The following is a 14,454-nucleotide window of genomic DNA, read 5'->3' as shown; positions in this document are numbered from 1 at the left end:
CATAGATGCTTACATGCAGTCAATGTGGAAGGTGTGTGGTGTAACATACAAGTTCCTCACTCCTTATCATCCACAAATGGGCATGTGAAGAGGTTCAACAACACTCTCAAGGGCATGATCAGAGGCCTTTGTGAGGCCTGCAGGAAAAAGTGGGATATCCTCTTGCCATGCCTATTGTTTGGCTCCAGGGAGGCACCACAGAAGGAGGTGAGCTTCAGCCCATTTGTGCTTCATTATGGCTCCCTGTCAGAGGACCCTTAAGTGTGGTCAATGAAGGATGGCAGCAGCTCCCAGGAAGACTCCCCAGGATGTAGTTAGTTACATGCTGGCCTTCAGGAGCCAAATTGCTAAGTTGTGGAAGCAGGCTTCCTATAACTTAGAAGCCAGCCAGACTGCGATAAAAGAGTGGTATGACTAAAGTTCTACCACTGTGGAATTCCAGCATGGGCAGAAAGTGTGGGTTATGGAACCTGAGGAACCTAGGGTCCTCCAGGACTGTTGGACTGGGCCCTATGAGATGATCAGCAGGAAGGGTATGGGCACCTATCAGGTGGACCGTAAGGCCCCAAGCCAGCCCCAGTGGGTGCTCCACATCATCTGCCTCAAACTCCACTTTGAGAGGTCTGAGCTCACCATGCTGTTGGTGACAGATGGAGAGGAGGAGGAAGAAGAGAGTGACCCTCTTCATGACCTCTTAGACTCCATGGAGAAGGAAAGGTCTGTGTAGGGAGTAGTCCTTTCCTTCAGTCTAACTCTTGAACAACAGAGGGACTACCACCAAATGTTGGGACAGTTCTCTCTTTTCTCTCTTACTCCTGGGATTACCCACCTGTGTAACCATGATGTGGACATGATGTGAACAGAGGGGACAACCTCCCTTTCAAGAATAAATCTTACTGTTTGTCGGATAAGGTGAGGACAAGTATTAAGAGTGAAGCCTCTAAAATGCTGGAGTTAAGGAGTCATAACACCCTATAGTAGCCCCTGGTCCAGTGTTGTGGTTCTGGTACCAAATGCTGCCTCATCGGGAATTACACCTGAACAGAGGTTCGTGTGGATTATAGAGGTCTGAATTCAGTGACTAAGACAGATGGTCATCCCATCCCCTTGGGCTGATGAGCTGATTGACCGGGTAGAGGCTGCCCACTACTTAAGTACCTTTGAATTTACATCAGGGTACTGGCAGACCTTTGAACTTACATCAGGGTACTGGCAGATTGCAATAACAGAAGGTGCCAAGGAGCTGCAATACCATCTCATGTTAGCTTACAGGTTGTGCTGTGCTGCATCTACTGGAATTGAGATTATTTCAGACCTCATATGCTGAAGTAGGTGGAGAGTCACAAAATGCACTATCTGCATTCCTGCCACAGGTGTCTGAGGCAAGCATGCAGCACCAGTTTTCAGTTAGTCAGAAGTAAAAAAAGGCTTTGCAACTCTTCCCACGTGTTCTTGATGCTGTTTACTTTTACAGAACTACCACCTGCAAGTACTGCTACCATACATAGGGACTGAAAACACACATTTCATACATTTACAGGCAACATGTAAGAACAATTACTGCTTCACCAATGACTCATTCATATTCTATATTTATAGTTCTTTTTATTAAATTTAGAGAAAAATTAACAATCATCCAGTGACAGTCATCAGCCGTAATAATACCATGTAAAGAATCATAAAAGCCAGTACATAACAACACTTTTTAGCAGTATTGCAGTGTTAGGGTGGAAAAAAGCAATTGAAATATTGCAACCATGGCTCCCACACTATTTTTGTATTTAGCCCTTTGATGCCTGTTGGCATGTATACAACTTCCCCTGCTTTGGCAAAGTGGTGCATCTCTCCCAGACATTAAGTAATCGGAGGGGTAGAAGATGGCTCCTTGGAATGTTGCATTTGGCATGTCAGTCCCTGTGCTATCAGTGTTAGGGTGGAAAAATGCAATTGAAAAATTGCAACCATGGCTCCCACACTGTTTGTATTTATCCTTGTGATGCCTGTTGCTATATACACAGCTTCCTCTGTTTTGGCAATGTAGTTCATCCCTCCCAGCCATTAGGCGATCAGGGGGGTAGGGGGATGGCTTCTTGGAATACTAGTACCTTGCAATGTTGCCTTTGGCTAATGTCAGTCCCTTAGCTATCAGTGTACAAACATGCCTGGTCCCTAATACTTCATCCAGGGTCACAAGTATTGCCACCTTGGGATTTGGAGCAAACAGATATTTAATCTCCCTCTTTGGTGTGAGGAGTATAGGCTTGAATTTTCAAGTAAAGACCAGACCTGGGCAAATCATGTGTAAAAACGTTTCTACTTCTGTATGACATCTAATGTTTTTGGTGTCAGGCCATCTTCCACAGCTGTTTGTGATAACACTAATATGTGTGGTAGTATTTGAGTTGTATAAGCCTTAGTCAGGACCAAATGGCCAGGGACTGAGTGACCATTTAGACTTCTGGCCTCTCTTCTTTCTCTAGTTTGCCCAAATTGACCTCCTACTTGGTTCACAGTTCTGTGAGTAGGTAAGGTGTGTTCAATACAAGAGAGCTGTCCATTTATAATATACCGTTCTCATACAGTTGTTCCATCATGATTTTGGGCTCAAGGCGGTTGAATGCAAGGAGAGGTGGTGGGGCTGTTGTGTGCATATTGAGGTTGTTCCTCATTTGTGGGTATGTCAAAGATTGTGTTTTGTGTTCTGAGTATTCTTAGGAGAATTGTTTGTAGGACTTAATATGATCCCCATTCTACACATCCCCTAATTTTGAGATGTCAATAAGCTCCAATGATTTAACCCCATTCAGTTTAGTGACCTGAGCTAACCAATTCCGTTCCATATTGAGGTGTCCTGTGTTGGCTTTCCCTCCTATTTGATCCACTTTTTGCTGGTTCTAGGATAGCATCAGGATTGTTGTGACAGCATGTAGAGTGCTTACTGTGGGGGAGTCCGTATGGCAAACTTAAAACAACTGTGCCTTCCAGTAAGTAAGCCCGATGATGAAGCATGCCACACATGGGTGAGTGAGGGCATTTGTTCTGAACTATGGATATGTGATGATCTAACAACTGCACACCTAATTGGTTGAGCGGAGATATCTATATCAGAACGGTGTACCTGTATTCATAACTATAATTCTGGGAGGGTGTACACTGGACCAACCAATTCCTTCCGTTCCCCTTTTTTGCTTCCACCAAAATTTTAGCTATTACCTTCATCTCAATATTTATGAATGACATGAGGTGATATGATGTGAACTCTTATAGACGTTTCCCAGGTTTAGGTATAACCACAATGGTTGCACCACACCGTTCATACTAAAGTTGTTCTGAATTGATGACCTCCTTATGTAATGTTAACAGTTTGGGGATCCAAAAGGATGCATTCTTTTTAATGATTTAATCATCCTGATACCACTCCTCTAATCGACCCCTCCTGCATCAATTCTGCTGTAAAGTTGGTCTTCATAATTGCCCTGTCAGTTGTATGGATAGAGGTGACAGACAGGTTGTTTAATATTAGGTGCTCCAATTCCCTTGAAGAAGCGGGACACACCTCATAAATTGATTTATAGTAGCATGCAAAGGCATCTGCTATTTAAAAGGAATGGTGATTAGCCCTCTAGGAGTGTCTCAAGGTTAAGGCCAGTCTTGCGGTCTGTTCCCTATTGCCAAGCTGTTATAGCAATTGCACTGATTCGTCATCGGCTTCATATATTCTATACTGAGTCATTGCCCAGGCCATTTTAGCTATAAACATTACATATTGTTTAAGAGAGAGGCATTCAGCATCCAGTACATGCTGAGTGTTGTTTTCCTGCTTCATTTTAAGATCACACTGCGACCAGCCTCTCCAGGGATTCAACTTCCTCATTTCTTGTCTTCACTCTACCCGCCAGGTATCAAATTGCAATCCCATAGATGGCAGCTTTAAACGCCTCCCACAGAATAATTTCAGATTTTACAGAATCTGTGTTAACTATGAAAATCAGGAGAATATTTTATGGTGAGTTGCAGGGTAGCTTTCTTTTTAACTCTGTAATCCAAGCTAATAGGTTTTCTGGAATTCACAAGAACACAGACAGAGAGAGGGTTCTCTAAAACCTCCAGCACCAAAGACGTAATCCATGTACCAATCTGAGACAGGCTCTCCAATATACTTCCACAATCTCCCACAACCCACTAAGTGTCAGGTGAGTACTAGGTCAAGTGCTTACTAGGTGACAATCAGTCCTGTGAGACTCACAAGAATAATCAGTGGAAACCACACTCTCATTCATCATGAATAGACACACTCAAGAACACTGAAAAGCTAGGTATTTTTTTTCAAGATATAGCCTTTTGTTATACTCTGGCTGAGTTCCTCCGGGCTAAAATGAAGGACATCTGTAACACTTTTACTTCAAAAAATATCTAACTCCAGATTTTCAGGATGAGAAGGGTTCCCCTCCAGGCCCGAAATCCTAAATACCTTCTCCCTGCTCAGTACTGAGTAAGTGATAAGCCTAAGCCAGGCTCTCCTCTGGACCTCTGTTCACCAAAGTTTATACATCTTGCTCCTGAGGTTATAAGTACTCATCTTGTCGGAATCTTCAATGGGAAAATCAACATGGATATTTTCCTCTAGGATAGAAGAGAGTATCCATTCTTGTACTCTTAAAGAAACCTAGCCTTACACTACAAGATCCTAGCAGTTATAGACCAATGTCCTGCTGCCTTTCCCAGCTAAAATACTGGAAAAGGCAATTAATCTGGAACTAACCTCATTCATAGACCCTAATAATATTCGTCTGGACTCTACACAATTTGGATTCAGAGGAGCTTATTGCAAGAAATCAGCATTAATTGTTGCCTCAAAAGAACTGAGGGTCACACTTGACAAGGGAGGCAAGGTAACTCTTATCCTGTCGGGTCTCTCAGCAGCATTCAATAGGGTCAGTCACGCCCAATTGATTGACCGTCCTTTCAAACTACTTATTAGGGGATCTACTTTTAATCTCCTGAAAACTTTCCTTTCTGAGAGGGAACAATTTGTGGCCATGAGCAAATTTGCTTTGGATGCATTCCATCTGCCATGTAGGGTGCCTCAGGGATCCTCCCTGATTTGTAGTCTTTTTTAAACTATATGTCATCCTACTGCCTAGGCTCATCAAATCCTTTGGTTTTTCAGTTGTCTCTTACACTGACTGTTAGACTTTTTATCCTTGGCGTGGTCACCCTTAACTTTTGGCCTCTGTTCCCCAGGTTGTTGGTGTGTGCTGGACTCTGGTTTTGCTGTTTTTGATACTCTGGGCAATTTACCACTGCTAACCAATGCTAAAGTGCAAGTGCTCCTTTACAAAATGTGTATGTAATTGGCTTATTCATGATTGGCATATTTGATTTACTAAAACTTCCCTAGTAGAGTGCACTAGAGGTGCCAGGGCCTGTAAACCAAATGCTACTAGGTGGCCTGCAGCACTGGTTGTGCCACCCACACAAGTAGCTCTGTAATCATGTCTCAGACCTGCCATTGCAGTATCTGTGTGTGCAGTTTTAACTGTAAATTCGACTTGGCAAGTGTACCCACTTGCCAGGCCTAAACCTTCCCTTTTCTTACTTGTAAGACACCCCTAAGGTAGGCCCCAGGTAGCCCCAAGGGCAGGGTGCAGTGTATGGTTATGGTAGGACATGTAATAATGTGTTTTATATGTCCTGACAGTGAAATATGGCTAAATTTGTTTTTCACTTTTGCAAGGCCTGTCCCTGTCATAGGTTAACATGAGGGCTACCTTTAAATCTGATTAAAGTGTAGATTATCTTTGGGAGCGGATGGACATGTGGAGTTTGGGGTCTCTGAGCTCACAATTTTAAAATGCATTTTTTAGAAAGTTGGTTTTAAGATTGTGTGTTTGAAAATGCCACTTTTAAAAAGTGAATATTTTCTTGCTTGTATTTTTTCTGTGACTCTGTCTGTTTGTGGATTCCCTGTCTGGGTCAGTTTGACAGTTGATCTGGTTATACCTCACACTAGACAGTGACACAAAGGGAGCTGGGGTGTAGTCTAAATTTCCTGATGAGCCATCTCTGCTAGGAGGGTTGGGAGGAGTGGTCACTCACACCTGAAAGGGCTGTGCCTGACCTCACACAATGCAGTATCCAACCCCCTGGTAAGTGTATTGGGCCTGGCCTGGTCAAGGCAGGATTTCACATTGAAGAGAGACTTTGCTTTGAAGTAGGCCTACTTCAAAGGAGATATTGGGTATAAGAAGGGCACTCAAAACCACGGACTCTAGAACACTTCTGAAAACCAAGAGGAACCTCTGCCTGGAGAAGAGCTGAAGAGCTGAGGAAGAATAGCTGCCCTGCCTGTGACTGTGCTTTGTGAAGAGCTGCCAGAGAGAGTGGCTTCTGCCGAGTAAGAGGGTAAAGACTGGACTTTGTGTGCCTTCCATCTTGGGAGGAAATCTCCAAGGGCTTGATTTAGAGCTTGCCTCCTGTTGTTTGAAGTCTCAGGGACAGCAAAGACTTCTCTCTGCTAGCACCTGAAGTCTCTGGAGAGACTCCTACTCTGCCCTGTGGTGCCCATCCAGTTCCTGGGACCCTGAAAGGAAAAGCTGGCAGCCTAAGAGCAGGAAATCCACGCACAGAGGCCGTGCGGGGAAAAGATCGACGCAACTCCCACCTGTGGCTGAAGAAACGATGCGCCGCCTGCTCCGTGGCTGAAAATTGACGTTCCCTGGAAACAAGACTGAAGAATTGACGCACGGAGCTGGAGAAATGAAGTGCAGCATCGCTGACGGAGGCTGGGAGATTGTAACCGGCGCTGCATGGTTTTCAGATCATCGTGCAGTTGGATTTCTGATGCAAGTACCGCTGGGTGTGTAAAAACAACGCAAGGCCTGCCCAGACCCGAGAGTGCTGACCAGATCGACGCATTGCCCAACCCGACAAAAGGAGAAACGATGAAAGGTCGCGCTCGTGAGTGGAATCGACGCATCGCAAGCCCTTTTTGATGCACACTCGCCAGTGCAGGGCTATTTATGACACACCCAAAGTACATTTTCACGCTAACAGTGTTAGTGTGTGTTTAAAACTACTTAAAGACTTTTTTTGATTTTTAATTGATAACTTGACTTGTGTATTGTGGATTTTTGTGGTTTTGGTCTTGTTTTGTTTAGATGAATATTTCCTATTTTTCTAAACCTGTGTTGTGTCATTTTGTAGTGTTTTCATTAAGTTACTGTGTGTGTTGGTACAAATACTTTACACCTAGCACTCTGGAGCCTACTGCTCTACCAAGCTACCAAGGGGGTAAGCAGGGGTTAGCTGAGGGTGATTCTATTTTACCCTGACTAGAGTGAGGGTCCTTACTTGAACAGAGGGTAACCTGACTGTCAACCAAAGACCCCATTCCTAACATTGGTGATCAGCGGTTGAGATTTGGACATGTATTTGTACTTGACATACAGTGATTAAGTGTAAACTACTGTTTTGAGTGCAGACCACTACGTAACCACATACTACTTGTTTGGTGATCTTTGATTTTTCTCTTTTGCTTGGATTTTTTCCTACATCCATTTTTGTGGTAATCTTTGATTGACTTCTGAACTTAATTTGGGAACTTTTCTGCTTTTTGGAACTTTGCACTTTTGTTGACTTTTCATCATGTCCCAATCTCGAGATGCATCAGTTGGAGCTGCTTTTGACCTGGATAAATTGGATAGCTATACCAAGGCTCAGTTAAAGCTGTTCTGTAAAAGTGCTGACTGTCCCATTAAGAGCTCTTCCAAAAAGGAGGAGCTGCAAAAGGCGTTGAGGGCCTGGGTGACAGCCAAGAGCACTGAAGGGCACACAGAGGATGAGGAGGATAAGGAGTAGGAAGGGCAGTCCATGCACAATGGTACTGTGGGTGGGCCTGTTATGTCCAGGGAGAGGGTCTCCAGGGCAGGTAGCAGTGTCTCATCTAAGGGTCTGACCCCTGAGGAATTGAGGGACAGACAGGCAGAAAGGGAACACCAGATGGAGTTGGAGAAAATGAGGAAGGCCATTGAAGAGAAAAAGTTGTTGTTGGCTCCTGAGCTCAGCTTGAGGGAGCATGATCAGAGGAGCCAGTCTAGTAGGGATGGTGGTAGCCACATCACAGTGCAGCCTGAAAGAAGGGTGCACATTCCTAAAGATCTTGTGAAGGATTACAAGAGGGAGGATGACATATACTTGTGGTTCAAGGAGTATGAGTCTGCTCTCCACATTAATCTGGTCCCTGAAGCTCATTGGGGGGCGGGTCTGTGGAAGCACTTTCAGGTAGAGGGGAGGGATACACTGACAGCCTTAGGGGATGCTCAGAATCTCACCTACTCTAGCATGAAGGATGCCTTGCTTACAAGGTATGGTCTTACCCCTGAGCAGTAAAAGGATAAGTTTCGGTCCTACAAGAAGAAGGAACCCCAAACATTGTTGTAATGTGTTGATTCTTATTGCAGGTCACTGGATGGTTGGGTGAAGGGCAGTAAGGTAACTACATATGAGGGGCTTTACAATCTGATTGCTTGGAAGCACTTGTACAGTTTATGCTTTCCAGAGCTGCGCCAGCACCTAATTGACAGCAAGCTTACTGACCCCAGGAAGCTTGCACAGGAAGCGGACCGCTGGGAGAGCACCAGGGTCCAAAAGAGGTATAGGGGAGACCACGCCAAGGGTGGGCAGGGTCCCTCTCAAAAGAAAGGGGGGTTAAGGGTAAATAGGGGGATTTCTCTAAAGGGCCCCAAACTGATTCCCAGGGTAAGGATTCCCAACTCCCCAGTGAAAAGAAGCCATGGTTCTCCAAAGAGAAGCCAGTGGCAGGTGGACCCCACGTAAGTGCTATGCATGTGACCAGGTGGGTCATGTGAGGGGGTCCCCAAATGCCCCAAAAGTACACCGGCACCCACTGGTGCGCCGTCCCAGGGTTTGGCCAGTGCAGCGCTTGGGGAGGAGTTGGTTTCAGGTGGGTGGGAACCAGCTGAGATGACCCTTGTCTGACTAGGGGACAGAGAGATGGTCCAGAGAACCCTAGTGCCTGAAAACACTAAGAAGTACAGGCAGTGGGTGACCATTAATGGACAGAGGGTGGAGGCTCTGAGAGACACAGGAGCCAGCGTGACTACAGTGAGGAGTCAGCTGGTGTCTGAGGAGCAGATTGATCCCCGGGTACTTCACCAAGTAGTTGCAGTGGACAACTCAGAGCGCCTGTGCAGAGTGGCGCAGATTCCCTTTGAATGGGGGGGTCTCAGGTCCCTTGAAGGTAGCTGTGAGTCCAACCATGCCTGTTGATTGTTTGCTAGGCAATGACCTGGAGGATTCCCCTTGGAAGGAGGTGGAACACAGGTCTCATTTGGAGATGTTGGGTCTGCCTGGGTGGGTATGTGTATCCACCCGGTCAATGGCAGCCCGCCAGGGCAATCAAGAGCCCGTGGAGCCTGAAACAGTGGCCCAGGGGAACCGCCAAGAAGAGGAAGGGCAGGGGGTGTGGGAAACCCACCCCAGAAGTTCCCACAGTCCGGGAGGAGGCAGAGCCTGAGGGTGACGCCCGGGAGCCTACAAGGGAACAGGTGGCTGAACTGGGGGAGGTCCCTGAGCTGTCGCAGTGGCAGCAGGAATGGGGTCCTACCAGGGAAGCATTCTGTGCAGTACAGAAGACATGCCCTACTCTGGAGGGTTTGCGGCAGCAGGCTGCTGACCAGGCAGCAAGCAAGGAGCCAGGATCACACCTGATTTATTGGAAGGGTGACCTCCTGCATAGCGAGCCTAAGGTTCCTGAGCCTGGGTCAGCCCGTGTGCTGGTGGTACCTCAGTGCTTCAGGGCCTTCCTACTGGGGTTGGCTCATGATGTGCCTTTAGCCAGACATTTGGGGCAGGACAAGACCTTTGAGAGGCTTGTCACCCACTTTTACTGGCCCCTAATGCGTAGGCACTCAGATGCACATTGCAGGTCTTGTCAGACTTGCCAGGTAAGTGGCAAGAGTGGGGGGAAATGTAAGGCTCCCCTCCAACCTTTACCTGTTGTCAGTACTCCCTTTGAGAGGGTAGGCATTGACATTGTGGGGCCTCTGGATCCCAAGACAGCCATGGGCAACAGGTTCATCCTGGTCTTGGTGGACCATGCCACCCGGTACCCAGAAGCCATTCCTTTGAGATCAATCACTTCCCCTGTGGTGGGTCGTGCCTTGATGGGGGTATTTACTCGCATGGGGTTCCCCAAGGAAGTGGTATCTGGTAGGGGTACCAAATTCATATCCACGTGTATGAAGTCTCTCTGTGGAAGGAGTGAGGGGTAACCTACAAGTTCACAACCCCTTACCACCCCCAAAGTAATGGTCTGGTTGAGAGATTCAACCGCACCTTGAAAGCCATGATCATGGGCCTGTCAGAGCCCTTGAGGCGTAAGTGGGACGTCCTCTTGCCATGCCTTCTGCTCGCCTACAGGGAGGTGCCTCAAAAGGGACTTGGGTTTAGTCCCTTTGAGCTGATTTATGGCCACCCTGTGAGGGGACCTTTGAGTCTGGTGAAAGAGGCTTTGGAAAAAGCTCCTAGTTAACCCCCCGAGAATGTATTCAGTTACATGCTGGCTTTGAGAAACCAAACTGCCTGCTTCAGGAGTCTCGCTCAGGAGAACCTAGAAGCAAGCCAGGAGGACATGAAACGCTGGTATGACAAGAATGCCACTCTGGTCGAGTTTCAACCTGGACAAAAAGTGTGGGTGATGGAGCCAGTGGAACCTAGGGCGCTCCAGGATAAGTGGACTGGGCCATTTGCCTCTGTTCCCTAGGTTGTTGATATGTGCTGGACTCTGATTTTGCTGTTTTTGTTACTCTGGGTAAAGTGCAAGTGCTCCTTTACAAAATGTGTATATAATTGGCTTATCTATGATTGGCATATTTAATTTACTTGTAAGTCCCTAGTAGAGTGCACTAGAGGTGCCAGGGTCTGTAAACAAAATGCTACTAGGGGGCCTGCAGCACTGGTTATGCCACCCACACAAGTAGCTCTGTAATCAGGTCTCAGACCTGCCATTGCAGTGTCTGTGTGTGCAGTTTTAACTGTAAATTCGACTTGGCAAGTGTACCCCCTTGCCAGGCCTAAACCTTCCCTTTTCTTACATGTAAGACACCCCTAAGGTAGGCCCTATGTAGCCCCAAGGGCAGGGTGCAGTGTATGGTTAAGGTAGGACATGTAGTAATGTGTTTTATATGTCCTGACAGTGAAATATGGCTAAATTCGTTTTTCACTGTTGCAAGGCCTGTCCCTCTCATAGGTTAACATGGTGGCTACCTTTAAATCTGATTAAAGTGTAGATTCCCTTTGGGAGCGGATGGTTATATGGAGTTTGGGGTCTCTGAACTCACAATTTAAAGATACATCTTTTAGTAAAGTTGGTTTTAAGATTGTGTGTTTGAAAATGCCACTTTTAGAAGTGAGCATTTTCTTGCTTATACCATTTCTGTGACTCTGCCAGTTTGTTGATTCCCTGTCTGGGTCAGTTTTACAGTGGGGCTGGTTACATCTCACACTAGACAGTGACACAAAGGGAGCTGGGGTGTAGTCTACATTTTCTGATAATACATCTGTGCTAGGAGGGAGGGGAGGAGTGGTCACTCACACCTGAAAGGGCTGTGCCTGCCCTCACATGATGCAGTCTTCAACCCCCTGGTGAGTGTCTGGGGCCTGGCCTGGGCAAGGCAGGATTTCACATTCAAGAGAGACTTTACTTTGAAGTAGGCCTACTTCAAAGGAGAAATTGGGTATAAGAAGGGCACCCAAAACCACAGACTTTAGAACACTTCTGGAAACCAAGAGGACCTCTGCCTGGAGAAGAGCTGAAGAGCTGAGGAAGAAGAGCTGCCCGGCCTGTGACTGTGCTTTGTGGAGATATCCTCCAGTTGCTGCTTCTGCCAGAGTAAGAGGGCAAAGACTGGACTTTGTGTGCCTTCCATTTTGAGAAGAAATCTTCAAGGGCTTAATTTAGAGCTTGCCTCCTGTTGTTTGAAGTCTCAGGGACAGCAAAGACTTCTCTCTGCCAGCACCTGGAATCTCTGGAGAGACTCCTACTCTGCCCTGTGGTGCCCATCCAGTTCCTGGGACCCTGAAAGGAGAAGCTGGCAGCCTAAGAGGAAATCCATGCATAGAGCGCCGTGCAGGGAAAAGATCGATGCGACTCCGATCTGCGGCTGAAGAAACAATGTGCCACCTGCTCTGTGGCTGAAAATTGATGTTCGCTGGAAACAAGACCGAAGAATCGACGCACAGAGCTGGAGAAACGACAAGCAGCATCGCTGGCGGAGGCTGGGATATCGCAACCCGCGATGTGTGGTTTTGGGATCATCGTGCGGCTGGATTTCCGATGCAAGTACCACTGGGTGTGTAAAAACAACGCAAGGCCTGCCTGGACCCGAGAGTGCTGACCGGATTGACGCATCGCTGTCCTGCGGAGAGAAGAAACAATGCGCCCGACCCGAAAAAAGGAGAAACGATGCAAGGTCTTGCTTGTGAGTGGAATCGAAGCATCGCAAGCCCTTTTTGAGGAACACTCGCGCGTGCAGGGTTACTTTTGGCGCACCCAAGGTACATTTTCACGCTAACAGTGTTAGTGCATGTTTAAAACTACTTAAAGACTCTTTGATTTTTAATTGATAATTTGACGTGTGTATTGTGCATTTTTGTCGTTTTGGTCTTGTTTTGTTTAGTTAAATATTTCCTATTTTTCTAAACCTGTGTTGTGTCATTTTGTAGTATTTTCATTAAGTTACTGTGTGTGTTGGTACAAATACTTTACACCTAGCACTCTGAAGTTAAGCCTACTGCTCTGCCAAGCTATCAAGGGGGTTATCAGGGGTTAGCTGAGGGTGATTCTCTTTTACTCTGACTAGAGTGAGGGTCCTTGCTTGAACAGGGGGTAACCTGACTGTTAACCAAAGCCCCCATTTCTAACACTGACGATACACAAATTGTAGTCTCAGTATTCAGCAATCCAGACAACATAGTGATCAGGTTTAACAGCTGCATGAAACGAATAAACAATTGGATGAAAACAACTATCTCAAATTTAACTCTGGGAAAATGGAGGTTCTTTTCCTGGGCAAAGACATTTCCTTTTGGACACCCAGTTGGTGACCACAATAACTGGGCCCACTACCGAATCCAGTGAAGAATGTCAGGAATCAACAGCAAGCTGGCATTTGGCGATCAGGTTAATGCCTTAATTTCCTCAGTTTGCTTCACTCTGACGATCATCAGGAAAGTTAATGCCCTTGCCTTATACAAATTTAATTACTGCAATGCTCTTTTTCTGAATGCACAGATGCCTCTGCAAACTTCAGATACTGCAGAACTCATCTACTCGCCTCCTGCTGGGGATACCTAAACACCAATCTGCATCTCAGGTGTTAGTCAAGATTCACTGGCTATCTATAAAGAAGTACATAAAATGTAAAGCACTTTGCACTGTCTTTAAAGCTCAACACAACAGTGGCCATGGATATCTGAGACACAAATTTGGCTGGTATACCTCCAGAATGCTTTGCTACTCCACAACCAAATTTATGGGTGTTCCTTAGCTTAATTGAGCCTCTTGGGGAGGATGAAGCTTCATAATGTGCGCTGCTAAACTGTGGATCTCCCTTCCTCAGGAGCTGAAGGAGAACCCTAATCACCTCTCCTTCAGGAAATCCTTAAACACCTGTCTCTTCATTCATTAACTAACCAGTCTTTACCTACAGACAGAAGCAGCATCAAGATGCATACGGACAGTAGAGCGATTTACAAATTTAAAATCATTTCAAAGATGTCTTTAAATTAAAATCATATCCTAGTTCACACAATATGAATAGTAGGTATAAAAAATAAACAGTATAGTGGTACTGGTATTTGTAAATAGGTAGAACAACAGGAGTCATTGTAATATTATAACAGTATTTTAGGGATTCTTTGCATTTATAACCCCAACCACTTCCTTTCCCTTGGCTAACTAACCTAATCTTAGAACCAAAATGAGCCTTCTTGAGTTTCAAAGAAGGCCCACACCCTCACATCTTATCTAAACCTAAGAAGCAGTGTTCAATAAGGAAACACCTGCTGTTCTTATCTATGTGTATCAGAGACTATCCTGTCCCCAAGCAGGCTGATGGGCTAGCAGAAGGACCGAATGTGATTTCGTTGTAGCCTTGACCAAGGAAAGGTGTTACAGCTACTGCATGACCCTCAGTCTTATATCCGTGGATTGAAGTTCTTTATCTAAAAATGTTTTTATTTATTTATTTGTATTATTTCTTTTAAACAACAAATATAGCAGGAGAGAGATATCGCCTGTCTCTAACAATATTATGCATACACGTAAACCCATATCATGCATGTTGAAAGGTAATAACCCTGTTAGGATATAAATAACAAATGTAGAGAAGGCAGGGAGATAGGAAATGAATGAGAAAGTGGGAAGGGGAG

At 45.8% G+C, this 14,454-nt stretch overlaps 1 protein-coding gene across 2 annotated transcripts in view; it reads left to right on the top strand.

Moving 5' to 3' along the window:
• Positions 1-14,454, top strand: part of ADGRG4 (adhesion G protein-coupled receptor G4) — a 1,350,632-nt gene that overhangs the window by 974,532 nt on the left and 361,646 nt on the right. The window lies entirely within an intron of this gene.

Source organism: Pleurodeles waltl, chromosome 2_1, assembly GCF_031143425.1.
Source record: "Pleurodeles waltl isolate 20211129_DDA chromosome 2_1, aPleWal1.hap1.20221129, whole genome shotgun sequence".
Taxonomy (NCBI): Eukaryota; Metazoa; Chordata; class Amphibia; order Caudata; family Salamandridae; genus Pleurodeles; species Pleurodeles waltl.
This window is presented reverse-complemented; position numbering and strand designations above follow the sequence as displayed.